At 45.7% G+C, this 16,560-nt stretch overlaps 1 protein-coding gene across 7 annotated transcripts in view; it reads right to left on the bottom strand.

Moving 5' to 3' along the window:
- Positions 1–14,943, bottom strand: part of MEF2A (myocyte enhancer factor 2A) — a 73,231-nt gene extending 58,288 nt beyond the window's left edge. For all 7 annotated transcript variants that reach the window (XM_065734047.1, XM_065734043.1, XM_065734046.1 and 4 more), the window contains exon 1: positions 14,810–14,943. The gene's annotated coding sequence lies outside the window, so the exon portion shown is untranslated. The remainder of the gene's footprint in view (positions 1–14,809) is intronic.
- Positions 14,944–16,560: the final 1,617 nt, after the last annotated feature.

Raw genomic sequence — 16,560 nt, 5'->3', positions numbered from 1 at the left:
ATAACCACATCTGGACACTGCTCCGCTTAAGCAGCAGCTTCTTGAGATGGCTCAGACATCAGCAGTCCTCTTCACTGGCAGAGGGACACCTGGAAGTACATCACAGGCACAGCATGGGAGTATGAGGTACAGCTGCCCTGTGATAAAAGGTTGGATTTCAAGTAGACTTCACTCATTTCATAGCAAGTTAATTTAATTCCTTCAATTAGTCTGTAGAGGCTATTAAATGAGGAGTTTATCAGAGACAAAGATACAGAATATTCCATTTTTACAGAAGTATTGTAATGTTTGCAATTTCAATCACTCAAAGTTTAAACACGGAACTATCAGAAGCCCACAGCACAGACCTGACACACCAACCAGGCTTTATGCAGACATTAGAAGTTCAGCACAATTAAAGAACACAAGTTAATGTTATCACTTTCACGAAGTTTAAGACTGTAACACCATAATGAGATATCTCTTATCACTCATTCCTCAGAAATCCCAGTGCCTACAGAATCACAGTGAATGCAACACGTCATCTTTGCAAAGGAGGAGAGACTTTTTTTAAGACGCACCAAGAGGAACATTTATTAACTACAGGTAGAACATACACATGATAATGTTCATGTTCATGCCACAGATAAGCATGCTTACGATACTTTGTGCAGTCCAACAGCACCGTGCTGCTGAGCACTAACACAGGGCAGTGCTCTGCCCCACAGCTCCAACGCTGCACTGGGACCACTTTCGCCTCCAGCTCTGCACAGCTGCAGGGGAGAGCTCCCCAACCCGTGCCCTGTGGGAGCACAGCCACTGTTGATGTGAAGAAAAAAATTTCCTCTTTTTGAGAGCCACTGTTCACCTCTGTGCAACCGTGAACCACGTGAGCCCAGCCAAATTACTGTTCCAATCCTCTGCTTCCTGCTAGACTTTGCATTTGACTTGCTACTGCTCAAATACTTAAGCCAACACTTCCTTATTTGCATCAGGCTCAAGTCCATTTTTGCATTACATCATATTTAAAAACTTACTTCCATCCTGATGACTCAAGGATTACATACCACTCTGACTCTCTATTAGAAAAGTCACAGCATTGAGAAATAAAAACAAAACAAAGCACATGAGAAGTATGCACCATGTTTATAGACATTTGACATCAGATTCCTTTGGCAAAGAAAGAAAATGATAAAGACACCAAACTACTAAGCAAGCTACTGTGATAAAAATGCAGCAGAGTAACAGCTGAACCCATAAATTTCAATATGAAGATGACCCTAAGAAGAGAGATCAACACAAAATTTGTCTGGAAATACCCACATTTTTTCCTCCTTGTAATTAACACAGGTTTATGATCGCGCCATTGAAACTGTGACTTCCAGATTTCACCAGTAACAGTAAAAACCACAGATCAATTGTTTCTACTGCAAATAACATCAGGGTCTCAGGTCATTCAAACCACGTTCTGACTGAGTAATACTCAGTATTACACAAAGCATTCAGCCAATGCTGACCTTGGTGGAGACTTGGCATTACATTATCTGCAACTGTTTCATATGTGTTACAGTTTACTTTTATTTCAGAAACAAACAAACAAATCAAAACCTCCTAACAAGATTATCAATAAAACCACAGCTTACACAATGAAAAGCTATGCAGATGCTCTGATTGCTTTGATTAGATAGTAAATAAGTGCTTTATTTCCTCAAAGCAGTAACACATAACCAGTCAGTTTTGGAGCATATTCAAAATACGAAGTAGAAGAAGGGAATAAAATTGCTCATGCAACGTACCCAGCTGACTGACCTGGAGCTTTACTCATGAGAGCATTACAAGGCCAGTGGAAGGGAAGATATTAAGATAAGAAAAAGAAGAACAGCTCCTTGTTGAGAGTAGAATTCACAAGACTCTCAGGAGAAAAAAATACACCAGCATTTCACTGCATGCATCTGCTAGAAAGCTCATCACCAGCCCACTGGGGAGGGCAATGAATAAGAGCTGTGGACAAAACAGAAGAGAGAAAGGTAGGGAAGCTACCTTTAGCTAGGTAAGGGTAAAATACTTCAGCTCTCCTTGTAACTTCCTCTCAAAATAAGATTAGAGAGAACAAAAGCCTGATACATTCACTCTTCCAGGTTATCACACCAAGGACCACACGCAACATAGCTTCAGCTGTTTATATGCCTTCATTGCAGCCAAATCAGGAGGCATGCTGTAAATGCACTCCAAAACACTGCTCCTTGTCAGTGTGAGAGGGCAGAACAGGGCCAGAGATCACTAAGCCGTGCCCAGGCAGGGAGACTAGGACTAAGGTATTTGCATTGGGGTCAGAAAGCAATCAACCCACCCCAAAGGCCAGGCACCAAGCTTGAATTTCCTCAGCAGTAAAACACTCCAGCAAGGCGAGGTTTGCCAAAAGAAGTAAGTTGCTGCTAAAGCAACTGACTAGCAAAGTCCTCCAGACCACAGCTGAACTCTCAGCTCAACCTTCAGGCATCAGCCAGAGAAGCAGAAACAAATGGAAAAACAGAGCACTCTCACAAATAAGAAAATTATTATTTTTTTTTTTATCTTCTGTATTTTTCAGTAACAAGAGCTGATGGAAGGTGTACACAGTGGAAAGAAGTCTCCAGGTCAGAGCTGAGCCTTCTCAGAGTCAGGCACCCACGTGGTCAGGCCAAACAGCACTAAGAGCTACCACGGCCATCAGCACCAGGAGACCTGAGCAGCTCAGCAGCCTCAATCACACACACACCAAAACGAAACATCTTTACCTCACTGGTTCTTGTGCTTAGTGAAGGCTGCCCGAGCCAGCGCCGCTGCCTTAGGAAAGCTTAGGAAAGCAGCACCAACCCGGGGCACAGACAAATTCCAGAACTACGAGTTTTACTGAAAGCCACAAATTTCATTTCGGTCTAATTGTGTAAATTACATATGTAAGGAAAAAATGTTTGATTATTTTATTGGAGTAAATTTAAATCAGTCATCCTTTATAAATACCAGAAGTCGGAGCCTCCGTTTGAAGGCACGTTTTGCCTATTTGTATAGGCATTTTACAAAACAGGGCCTATTGAATCAAAGAACCTTCACATGTTCCCGTAATACATGAAAATGACCAAACCACATGAAATAAAGAAACAAACTGAGAAAGAAAAAAGTTGGTTAGCACTGCCTGACATTTGTTTAACTGGAACGTATCAAACAGTTTCAGCTGCCTTCTGCCACAGACACAAACTGAAACAGGAACTCACAGCTCCAAACCACAGGGCACCTCGTGACAGCATGGCTGCAGATGCAGGTGTGGGGCACAGCCGCCCTCACCTCGGCGGCAAACACATCGGAGCTGTGAATTCTGCCTCTCCAAGGCTTCACAAATTGGACTCCTTACAAAGGTAAAGCTGCAGCTTTGTCCCCTTCAGGAACTACAATTAAAGAGCACTGTGTGACACCATGAATGCTTAAGCAGTGAGAATAAAAAGAAAATAAATGCTTTCTCTGTGTGGGTAACCTACTGTGCCACTGGCTTACACAGCTATACTCAGCTAACTAGTTTAAAGGTAGCCTGCATACATTTGTCTACACAAATTGCAGTCACACCTCTCATCACAGTACAGCTCCACCTTTGATCTAGGAGGGGATCTGAGGAATTCTGGCTAAACCGACTGAAAGACTATTTTCCTGAATTGGTCTCTAATCTGAAAGACAGATCTAATTAGTATTTTTCCCCATCATGAGTTGTTCAGTACAGTAGCTCAGCAAGTCTTTCCAACATGAGTGTGATTAAGATAAGCCAGGGAAGCTGCTGTACACGAAGCAGAGGCGGCCTGTAAGCTGTGACCCCATCAGCCTGCACCAGCACTCCTTCCCCTTCTGCTGAAGTCATGGATCCACAACAGCAGCTCAGCCCTCTGGATACTAAGAGTGGCAATGACAATACAGACCCACAGCTATATTCATTCCATTGTCTTTACTGTGGTGCTTTCACAGCTCCACACAGTCCGGCAATGAAGGACTGTAGTGATGTTCTCTAAACAATGATAACCCAATCAGGTATCGCCCATTTACTGAGATACATTACTTTAGTCGGGCTCACACTGTCTCCTCCTCCCAAACTAAAAGTTAAAACAATTTAATTTGGAGCTACAGCACAGAAAAAAAAGACAAAGAACGGCGTTCACATTAAGCTTTCTCAATCCATAAAGCAAAAAGACAGTTCTGTACATACATGCAGAAAACCATCGAAACACCTTAGCTATTTTTTCTGGTCATGGCTGAAGTTGCTCAGGTACAGCATATAATACAGTCAACATGCTGCATTACAAAGATGACAATATCAAGATCTGACTAATCTGTATTAAAGAAAACGCGTTCACTACCATGGGAATGCTGTCAGAACTCACCACTAAGTCAAGCAGACTAAAGGAAGCTTTTCTGTGTTAAGATTTCCTCTTCTAATAATCTCTGTACTAATCCTTCTGAGACATAAACATGAATACCTTAACAAGGAACAAACACAAGGTAATGATGACAGTATTTTCATCTGCACAGTCACAAAGGGCACAAGGAACACCACAGAAAGGGTACTAGAGTAACTTGCATCACAGCTTCAGCCAAGGATTTGGCTGCAACAGTGAAACAAACTCACTGAAAACTCCCTGTAATCGCCGTTACTGAATACAAGAGAAACAAGGAAGAGTGAATAACGAAGCCTTGCAGAGGTGTACCAAGCTTACTGGGAAGTAGAGCTCTACCAGGAAGAAAAGCAAAGTCAATGTCTTCATCTTCACAATTACTTTAACTCCATCTGCACACTGAGGAGTGCCAGCAATACCAGCAAACCAAGTTAGTTTAACAATAAGCTGTCCACAGGACTTCCCCAGTTGGTGTCATTTACAAGAAAACCTCGGGCAATGCTGCACAAAACTTGAACACACACAGTAGTATTGAAAACTAGTTTTCTCCTTCCTGGGTAATGAACAGAATTCACCTGCCTCATGACAGGGGTACTAGATCAAATCCACCTGGAAGAGAAACTCGAACAGCATTAGAATTTGTTTTTAACTGCCTTTTAGGGTACAAGGCTGTTAGCCCAAATTCAGCCCCGATGTGATACAAGCATTTCCCCATCTTGTTGCAGGGCTCAAGAGATCAAAAGTCAGGATGTAAAAATGTCAATGCAGAAGGTTTTTGAGACTTCAGAATGAGCAGATTTTCCAGAATGATATTTCTCAGTCCAAAAAATAGAAAAAGCATTCCCTAAAAATCACATCACTTGTTGAAATGCTGGAAGTGTATTTTCTGCTTACAGGCGAGAGCAGCTAGTGTTCATATACCGAGCATCAGCTTATAAGACCTACACATCTGACCAAAAAACAAGAGACATCACAGTAAGAACTGAAAATGGATTTTCATCAACAAAAAACAAGGAAAACTGGCACATAATTTTGCTTTTCTCAGCTTCAGAAAAAGAGGTGCCCTTCTACAGATAATAATAAAACATATATTTCAGACATAAAGCTCAGAATAAAGCACAAACAACACCATAACTCCTCCTGCAGAACAAGAAATGAGAAGCATCCTAATCCCTATAATAACATAGCAACTACAACAATTAACTGAAGCACAGGCTCTTCCGAAAGTACATAGTTTAAATGCATGCTTTACCCTTCAGGATCAATGTAAGTACAATCATTTTCATCAGTATATGTAATTGTTTCCTTGCTCAAATTTGTATTTGTGTCTAAGGAGACTGTAACGGAAAAGGAAAGCTAAGACAATCATAGAAAGCAGTCAAACCCAGACACACAGTCCCAAGCATGCTGATATATTAGTGGTAGGGTACTTCGAAGCCTAAAGGTCTGAGACCAGAAATACTTTTAACTCCAAAGCAAGGAGGAGGATGAGGCAAGATTACAAAGGCTTAATGTCTCTCAAGCGTGAAAGTTGATAAACCAAGCCAGACACACTCTAGCTGCAAATGCAAAAAAGAACTTAAGCAAAGGAATACCTGTGGAACCTGTCTTCTTATCTTCATTCTGTAGCACTTGGATCTTGGCTGAAATAATTAAAGAAAAATGCTACTTTCTGGTTAATTTAATTGCCTGTTGTCACAAACTCCTGAAGCAAAGCACCAGTAAATACTTACACAGGTGGGCTGAAGCATTCCTGTTCAAGATGCAAAGGGTCTCACCTGCTCCTTCACTCTCTGGGAGTGCCCTGGGCCTGCTGGGCCAGCTGGCCCTTCACTGGTCCAACACTGCTAGCTGATCAGACTATTTTAAGATAAGCTAATTATGCCAGTGCAGTATCTTATAAGCCAATAAGACTAAGCAGAAGGGAGCATAAAGAATTAAAAGCAGAGAAGTACGGATAAGACAGAAGCAAGAATTGTGACCTCAGCTATTCAAGATAAGAAGTCCAGAGGAATTTTAGTCTGGTGAGTGACTCTGGAGATCTAAATACCTACATCCTCCTGCGCCTAACAGTTCTAGCAGCACCAAAGAACAGCACAGGAAGGGCTGTTCATCCTCACACCTCCAGAAAATTACTAATTCCGGCCTCAGAGGAACAGCAAAAGATCTCTGTGGCTTGCCTGTAGGCATTATCTACATGCATGCAATCAGACAGCTACAGAAACAAATACAGATGCCTTAAAAACAAATAGATCTGAAGAAAAATCCCTGGCTTATGAGTTTGTTGCACAGAAAGTTTTCAAGAAGTTTATCTGATCATCTCCTCATTAACATTTCACCAGAGGAATGTGCGATGGAAAAGCAGGTTGAAGCCTCTTTGGAGAACAAGTCAGCCAGCACCTTCAGGAATATCGAGGTAGGATTCGTTACTCAACGATTCGCCCCTAAAAATCCCACATTCAGCAATGTATTCAGGAAGTCTTCAGGAATCCTCAGTATTCAGGAAGTAAAACACAGATATAACTCAACCCATTCATCCTCATTAATAGCTTTGGATTTAACCAGCCAGTGTCAGACAAGTACAACAGAGCAAGTCCCAATTACTGAAGCATTTCAGGGGTGCTGCAAAGTTCAGGGCTTGGTGGCTGCACACAGCCCCAGGTGAAGTGCCTCACCTGCAGCCCCTAGCACCTCCCTGGGCATGCAGGCACCTGTGCTCAGAGTATTGTAAAGAGCTCGGGAGAAATGAGATGTATGGAAGGGAAGTGTTGGAAAAATCAGGGAATAAATGAAGAGGCAAAAAATAAAAATAAAAAACAAAAAAGGAAATAAAGGAAAAAAAAAATAGAGGAAGTTCTGAAAGTTAACTGCAAAACCACTACTTTGCTCTTACTGTTCAAAATACATTGAAATTCTGTGTTGTTCACACTGATGAAGTATTTTAAGAGCTCCAGTTTCTCCATGCATATTTTAGTATCATGTTACAATACACAGAATAACAATTTAAATATAAAGACTGTCTGTGCTCTTCTCCACGCCGTGCTTCATGTGCTGCTGAGCAACATAGCCACAGTACTGGAATCCTTTCATCTCATGAAACCACACGGGTTGCGCCTGCCTACAGCCAATGCTATCAGGACAGCCTAGAGCTCCTTTAATGATTTCTGTCCACTTCTAAATAAAAATGAGAAGTTAAAAAGAAAAAAAATATATGGCAGCAGAACCCAAGAGCACCAGCACTGCACCAGCGTGGCTGCAGGCCAGCCTCACTGTGACGCATGTCCTTCAGCCCCTTGCCAACACACGATGGCTGCGCTGGGTCAGGAGCTCAGCCAGGACCCCAACTGCTGCACAAGCAGGCCAGGATCACCAGAGGGTGCTGCAGGGGCTCTTAACGTGCCCAGGCAACGCCTGGGCTTGGATCACGAACACGGGGCAAGTCCTTCGCTCCAGTTTTGAAACAGTTTTTTTTACATGGGCCTCTCAGTACTCAGAATTTTGATCTCCTCTTGAATGACCTCTTCTGATTCCGTGCACAGTGCTTTTCTGAAAGAATCTGGTCCGAGGTTTTATGTAAGCATCTTGAGCTAACACACAACAGTGTTCACTGTAAATACTCACGCACTTGACAAGGTCTCACAGACTAATCTAGGGCATCCTCAAAAGATAGCTCTAAAAGCAAGAATGTCGCCATCAAGCTCAGCCTGACAGCCACGGGATGCCTCCTTCTCAGCAAGCGTGCATGGGGAGCCTACACATGGAGGAAAAAGAGGGCAAGGTGCTGACCTGGACACCTCACAGAGCAGGCAGGCCCAAGGTATCTGCACTCAAATTTCCTAAGAGCAGCAAGTGAGATCACCATGGGCTGCCAGGTCTGATTTCTCTCCACCATGGATCCAAGGCCCCTAACTACGTTTACCCTGTAGAAGAACTCAGTCTTAAGTTGCTGTCTCCAGCAGACAAAAATAACATTTGAAATTTTCAGCTCTCCCGTGGCTCTACTGCATTTCCTGAAGAAGACATTATTTACCTTTTACACTACTTCAGCTTTCATCATTCATGCCTTACATCCAAAATTTTCAGTGATTTCAACAACACATATTACAAGTTCCTTGAAGTCACTGATTGGACAGTGACCAATAGTTTTGGGTTTTGTTTTGCTTTGTTAAAAAGGAAACAAAAAGACACTGGACAGGAGTGCTTTGTGGGAACTCCCTTCCCTCAAACTTCAGTTATTCGGAGACCCACGGCAAAGTCTGGATAACTTCTCAAATGCCTCTGTGACCTCCACCAAGAACAAGCACCCTGAGTTTCTATCTGATTTTGTAAGAGTTTTGCTAAAATATTTCTGTTAACCCAACTGACAGCTCCCCAGTACTTTTGATGGCCATTCAGGTTCGCAGCTTTCATTTTTATGACAGAGATAACAACAATGGACTATTTAAAACTGAAAGTTATCCTGATAAGCAAGAATGTTATTACATGCTCTACGCGGTCCCTGTGAATTTTTAGATTATTTGTGGCTCGAGCAGAACTCCTGCAAATAACCCCATTTTCCACCCAGAAAGAGGTGATGAGCACTGCCCCACTCACTGAGCACTTCCCTGCAGCCATGCCAGCCCCCTGTGCTAGAATGAGTCCTTCCAATTGAGTGCTTCCTAATGGAGACCAAGAATACCTTTCCTGCTGGCACTTTTTCCATAACTGGATCCAATGCCTCTCAAAATAAAGATCTTCATGTGTGATTCAATAACAAAAGGGAAGACACCACCATGGGGAATGCTAAGAACAAAATAAGGAAAACAACAAGAGAACAAAATAAATAGGGAAAAAAAAAAGCCCTAGTGTTCTGAAAGAACAGAGGACATCAAGGAGTCTTAAAGGAAATTCTTCTTCCGTACTCCAAAACTTGAATTCTCCAAAGCCAACTGTCCAAGCTAACACGTGTCTCACCAAATCCAGATAATTTTACAGCTGACAGGCTCAAAACATTGAGGAAGAAGTTTAGGAAAAAGCTGTTTCCATTTCTGGCACATTCAGTGAATCATTCAGTGCATCTCTCACTGTCCTTTTTACTTTCCCTTCTTTTACCTGTGACAAACCAGCTTCTGAGCGCAGATCTGCAATTATAACTTTGTATTTTTGCACGCTAATTTTAACACCTTCAAGGAAAAAAAGAGAAATCCTTAGTTACTAAAAAACTTCATTTATTACACAAAGCACGGCCGTGAAGGCGCATCCCTGTGTTTCAAATGCTCTCAGAAGACTCAGTGCTCTGAAAGCTCACAATGGAAAAAGCAGCGCTTGGAATTGCTACGGGCACCATCTTACTGCAGCCACTCCTGTCAGCTTACAGCTTTTACAACAGGATGCGTGCAGTCCTGTCAGGAAGAGGGCAGCTGCTGTGAAAGAGTGATACCAAACCCGAGACGTCCTTAATGTTGATAACCTCAGTATTTCTGAGCTACGCTCAGCAGTGAAACCATCAATTAAATAACATGTAAAACATCAGAGAAAGATGTGCACTGTCACTTTACTGTGACATCAGAGGGGGAAAAGCAATCCTCATTACCATTATTACCTCTTTTCAGCCTCCTCAACCCAAGCATTGCAGATTTTGCACAATCGAGGGAAAAACAAGACAAGAATCACTTCACCTTCCAATGCTTTATTTAATGGGCCTTTCACCAAGGGAAGCCCGTTGTGCCCTGTCGGCCCCCCTCCCTGCACACACATCCCCCTCTCAGGGTTCAGTACTTCCTCACTCTCTGGTCTCAAAACTGTAATTCTTCCATACCCCATCATTTTACACTTCCAATGTCTTCCTCAGCATCAGGATACCACAATCATCTCCTCTGAGTCCTTCCTCTTGACTCCCCATGCCAATATCTTCAGAGCAGAAATGTTTAACAGCATAACAGCAGCACAGCTCAGTTACGGATGTGCTTACATAATCATATAGCTAAAAGTTTCCTGATTTATCCCTCCTGACCTTCTATAAATCAACACAGAAAATGACAAGACCAGGCCTAGGCATATTGGTATAGCACTCAATACCGACCCTGACCACAGTTCTTACTGCTCAGACACAACAGCACATCTGCCCTAGGTACTGTCACAGCTCTATGGTTAGCCTTCACACCACACAAGTAATACTAGCCCAATCCGTGCAATCCTAACGTACATCACAGGAAGCAACCTGGTTTTCAGATGAGGCTGCTTCAAAAACATTTGCAGGGATTTAAAGGAAACAGAAAAAAATCTTTCCCCCCCCCCCTCCAATCACCATTGTGAAAGTATCATAAGCAAAGACATAACCGTTCCACGCCCCTTTTTAGGCCATCTCAAGCCACAGCATTGAAGGGAAACATTTTTCTCACAATTACTGGATATCTGAAAAAATAAAAATCACAATAAAAGATGCTTTGTCATCCATGACTGAGACACAGATGCTTAAGTCAAAGCCAGCACCTTTACACAGCTACGCTCAGCTGTTAACTCCTAACCCCACTTTTTAACTTAACATACTTACAACAGACATGTCACAATATTTAATAACCACCAGTGATAGCTGTGCCAGGCACAGGGCAACAGAAAATGCACTCCCAAACACGTCAGTTGGTCCGCACAGACTTCAGCACAATTGAAAACCTCTTTAGACACAGAACAGGGAGACCTATCCCATTAAGCCTAGCTAACGATTTGGGCATACACCCGAAATAACATGAAAAATAATTCAACTCATCACACTCTTACTGAGAAAAATGTATTTCCTTCTCCTCATACTAACACAGAGGTAACAAACACCTCACTGCTGTCTGCAGAAAAAGCCCCATTTCCATTTCCCTCACAACAAAGTTTTGAGGAAAGAACAGCCGCAGATTTGAGCTGGCCTTACAGCCATTCCCGACTAGTTCTCCCTCCTGCAGCCTCAGATGAAGGGGCGAGGCAGAAGGAAGATTACCATACACCATTTAACGCATTCCCGTTCAGTGAGAGCCCTGCTTGACAAGGAGTGGAGGGATGAAACGAAGCTGCCCTCGAAGATATTCATTCCCCTTCGGTATCAAATGGAAATGAGCATATGCAGCACAGGGGTTTATTTCTCCAGATTTCTTCAATATGTTTCTTTTTAGGAATGTTCCCCCTAGAACCATTAAACATCAGTTGAAACAATGGAGTTCATAAACAGAAATAAGGAGTGCCTTAACGTGGAAGAAGAAAACCCACACCCTTCCCTTCAACTCCATGAGCAGTCACTTGAAAGAAAGAGCACTGCAAGCCAGAAAGCATGAGATGAGGGGAGCGGTGAAAGGTAGAAATCCACACCAGAAGTTTACTTGAAAATTCAGCAGACAACTACAGCAAACTACAAACCCTCCACAGGATTAATTATTAGCTGGTATTCCCCCACAGTGCACACGCTGTGCTTGGAGGGGTGGGATCACTGCTGTGTTACATAGCAGAAGCCTGTCTTAAACACTGAATAATGTTATTTTGTTCATTCTCTGTAGCAGGGATCTGGTATCAATAATCTACAATGTATTTCACCTAGCTGTCCTCAAAATATTAAAAAAAACAAAGCTCCTGAATTGGTTTTTATAGGAAGATCAACAGAATCAACCTTAAAGGGACAACTAAGGAACGTCTTTACAAACTGCATGGTACACCAATGGCACTTTGTAAACCTTCAGGGACAAAGCCAATGACATGCACTCGTCTCAGGGTCTGAACAACTCCTCCGAAGGCGCGGCCGTCCCATGCGATGGCAGGAGCTGAACCCACATTGGATTCCTTCAGTAACACACTGGCTGGTCCATCCAAGTAACTACTGCATTTGCCTTCAACGCTAATGGTAAGGCATACAAGAAAAGGTAAAGGAGGAACGATTAATTTATTTTCTTTGGTTACTTTTCTAGAGCTGAAGGATTGATATCTAAATTAAAGACACCAGAACTCCACATTATCACGGGCTGAGACTGTGATTCTATCCCACGTTAGCAACTAGATGAAATAAAAGTTTTCAAATATAAGAAAGTGAGAGCTGAAAGCCGCTTTGTGCATTAATAAGTTACGCAGCATTTATGTCAGCACACGCTGTTCAAATGAACACAAAGTGTTGTTCCACTGAGAAGCCAGTCGCACTGCTCTGCCCGTGTCACCAGGCTGCTGCCGTGGCAGAACAGGCCCACAGCACAAGTTCTGGAGGGACTGTTTAATGGCATGGCCTCTTGAAATAAAAATGAATACTTTAATGAAGTGCATGAAGCATGGAAATCTACATTTTCAAAAAATGACTCGTGAGAAAAAAAAAAAAAACAAGCTAAATTACAGACACCAGACATGCAAGGTGTATCAGGTATCATAAACTCCAATACCTCTTATTCAGGCAGAACACGCAGCACAGCCTTACGGCCCCCGCTACCAGAGGTACCCAGGTGCACATGCTGCTTCTGAAGCAGCACTCAGCTCCTGAACACACAGCGTGATCTCAAGAGGCCACCTGAGAAAGTCGGCTATCACTCTGAAAAGAGTCCCTAAAAGCTTTGCTGCCCACATCAACCAGTTTAAGGAAAACCACATTCACTTCCAACTTGAGCAGGGTTTCCAAACCAGACAGATCTCCTGCCACGATGAGCCATTCTACTTCAACTTCCCATTCAGACAAGTCCAACACGACTCAATGCTACAGAGCCATTTACCCAGTTTTGTTATTCAGTGCCCACCTGTTTCTTGGTCCCTTGTTTTCAGAGGACAAAAAAAGAAAAAGGAATGTCCTGTGACATCACAGCAATTCAAACCCAGCTATCTCAGTATGCACAAAGCACTCAATGGACCCCCTCATTTATGGGGTGAGGTGTAATTACAGTGGTCTAAATACACACTTGACAATGGAGCAAAGCAAATACACGTACAAACTAAAGATGAACATATTTCTACCATAATTTCCAATCTGCGAATGACTCCTCACAAATGAAACATGGGAAACAGAATGCTGAGAACAGCCCAAAGGAGCTGCACAGGCAGCAGGAGGCTGCTGCAACCCTCCAATCCATCCCATCCCATCCCATCCCTCCCACCAAAGGATCCCTCCCTCTCACTGATGGAGCTCTTGTACTACTACTGGCGGGCAATGCCAACTGCATACTTAGAGAAGAATTAGGGAGGAAAAAACAACTAACAAGGGCACTGGGGTACTTGGCTTCCTAAATTCCAAAGTGAAAGCCCTCAAGCACCAGACTTGTTTCCAGCTGGTCAGAACTATTATAACGTCTTCACATCGAGGGCTTTTTTTTCTTCCTATTTCTCGTTTTTGTTTTGCTAGCTGAATAAATACAAGTATTTTAAAAGGCCGCTTTATAATTACGCTCTCCAGAGACCAGAAGTGTTAAAATCATCTCCTTCCTCACAAGGTTTCTAAAAAGGCGTATGGGTTTGCACACATTCTAGCACCTAAATGAAAAGAGCAGCCTCAGAAGTGACCTCATACCTCTCCCCCAAATGCAAACCGCTCAGCGGAGGGGAGGAAACACAAAGATTCCATTCTCGTATGTGTGAGGTACCAGCAAACATTTCAAACGCTTTCTGAAGATGGACAGGATAAGGGTGCTGCCGCACCTCCTGCGCAGGATGGTTAAGCACTACCTATTACCAATAAAGCCCAGAAATAACCGCACCAATACTCCAGCACTGAAAGCAGCCTCACACAGCACCACGGCGAAGTTTGAAAGCTCCCAGCCCACCTCGCTACATTACAACGCAGCGGACTCTGAAAAAGGGATTAAAAGAAACACCGCGTCCGTTACCAACTCCGCGGCAAACCAACTCCTGCTGGCTCCTATTCACCGAGGGAATCCTCGCGCGCTCCCCAGAGCCCCTTTCCCCCACCGCTTTAGGACGCGTTTCGCCTTCGCAGCTCGCACCGTTTTGCGCTGAACCTCTCTCCGATGGTCACTTCCCGCCTCCCCCCCACCCCCGGCGCTGACCCCTCCGCCGTTCCCAGCCCCGCTCCGCCGCGGTCCCTCCCATTGCCCCACGGCCGCGCACCGCCGCTCCGCTCCGACCCCCCCCCCCCCCCCGCTCGCCCATTCGCGAGGACTCATTTCGCCGCCGCTCACTAAAGGCTCCGTTTCTGCCTTTCGTTCCCTCCCCGAGACGAAAAACTTCGCACCGAGCGCTCCCGCAGCGCCGTGGCCCCGCACCCCGCCCCAACCGCCCCCACCCCCCGCGGACCCCCTCCCGTCCCTCGCCGCTCCCCGGCACCTCCCGAGCGGAGCGGAGCGGAGCGGCCCGAAGGGCGCACAAAGCCGCTGCCCCCGCCCGACCCCCGCCGTCCTGGAGCCCGCCCGGCTCGTGGAGCGCGGCCCCGACCCCCCGCCCGCGCCCGGCAGCGGGGACCCCCCTCGCTCGCTCACCCGCAGCCCCCCGCCGCTGCCTCCTCCCCGCTGAGGCTCCTCAGGAGACACTGACACCGGCGCACGGATACGCGCTGGGCGCTATTTTTGGGAAACAAGGCCCGAGCGCGGCCGGAACTACTTCCGCTGTCACTCGCTGCTCTGGTCGCAGCACCGCCGGCGCTCGGTGTAACCTTCCGCCGTCTCCTCAGGGCGCGCCGGCGCTCTCAGCCGAGCCGGGCCGCAGCGGGACGAGGAGGGCAGCGCGGGAGAGAGCGAGGTGAGCCCGATCCCGGCGGAGGGGCGGGGAGCGCCCCGGTTTTGGGGCGCAGCATCGCCGGATTATTTTGTTTTACCACGGGGAGCGGCCGGGCCTACATTCTTCAGCGGAGACCCAATGGCGCGGTGCCGCGCGCCGATAGGACGGAGCGGCGGAGTGAAGGGCGAGCAGCGCCAATCGCAGCGCGCAGAGGGAGCAGCGGCGCCCGCCCGGCAGCACGTAGATGGGAGGCGGGGCGTAACGAAACGTGCAGGCCTTGAGTGACAGGAGGGCGCTCAATCGGAGAGAGGGAGGGGGGAGAGACAACCAATCAAAGTGCAGCGGAGGAGGGCCTAGCGCAAAGGAACTCCTCGGTCACGCCCCTTCGCCCTAGCAGCGGGGGGCAGCGCATGCGTACAAGGCTCTCTGGGCCGGGTCACGAGTGACGCACGTAGCCAGGCCCGCCCCCGACCGTGAGAAAGCGCATGCGCAGAGGCGCCTCCCTGCTCGGGCTGGGCCGCGGCCCCGCGGCGATGTGCCCGGGGGTTGCCGGGGTAACGGCTGCGGCGGGGGCCTGGGGCGACACAGGGCGGGCCGCCGCCTCGTCACGGCCCGCAGCCCCCTGCCCAGCCCCAGGAGGACGCCCGCGACCCCGCAGAGCTGCACTGCATGGGCTTTGGGCCTGGGGGTGCTGACCGCCCTTATGGGTTCCTCAGTTCTCGCCCTGCTCAGTGTGGCATACCTGCCATTAATTTTGCTTTAAAGAGTAAAGAGCAGCTGTATATAAAGGACGCTACAAATCGGGCGTCTTTCCCCCACAGTGGAAGGCAGCAGCTGAGCGCCCCAAAATAAAATTTCTCCCAATAAAAGTTTACTTGCCGAAAATGTATTGTGCTCTGCCTCTTTTCCAGCCCCATATGGCACAGCGCAGTTAATTGAGGATGGCAGAGCTCAGCTCTGCCCTGGGTCACAACAATCAGAGATGCAGTCATGGGAAAATGGAAATCAGAGACTCGCTAGGGGGGGTCACAAAAAATTAAGTCCCCCAATGGTCAGAAAGTGGCACAAGACACCACCTCCAACCCTGCTCACTGCCGTACAGTTCACAGTTCACTCAGAATTTGAACACTTGTCCCCTAAAGTGAGGGCATCCACCTTCCCCTTCAGCACGCAGGTTCTTACTGTGGATCTAGGAAATAATGAGTAGGAGGTGGGAGGGAAAGAAAGAACAAACGGATCATTGCCGCCCATTGTCATATTTCCAAGCTGATTACTAGTGACCCACAATAAATAAGAAATAAAAATACATACTGCTTTCTTACGTTTCTGAACACCAACAGTCCTAAGGGCATTAACTTTTATATGAATGTAGCTTTTGCTCTTGTTCCTCACTCTATCATCTATAATAGTAATAAAAATTAATACTATGAAGTCAACACAACAGACTGAGAATACGTTGGATAAAATCCTGAATTCTTTAAGTTTTAAAGTCAGTAGAAGTCTGAGTAACCAA

This window comes from Cyrtonyx montezumae, unplaced genomic scaffold, assembly GCF_038088225.1.
Source record: "Cyrtonyx montezumae isolate F1298 unplaced genomic scaffold, pur_monq_1.0 scaffold_17, whole genome shotgun sequence".
Taxonomy (NCBI): domain Eukaryota; kingdom Metazoa; phylum Chordata; class Aves; order Galliformes; family Odontophoridae; genus Cyrtonyx; species Cyrtonyx montezumae.
The sequence above is the reverse complement of the archived record's forward strand: the minus strand, read 5'-3'. Positions and strand labels throughout refer to the sequence as shown.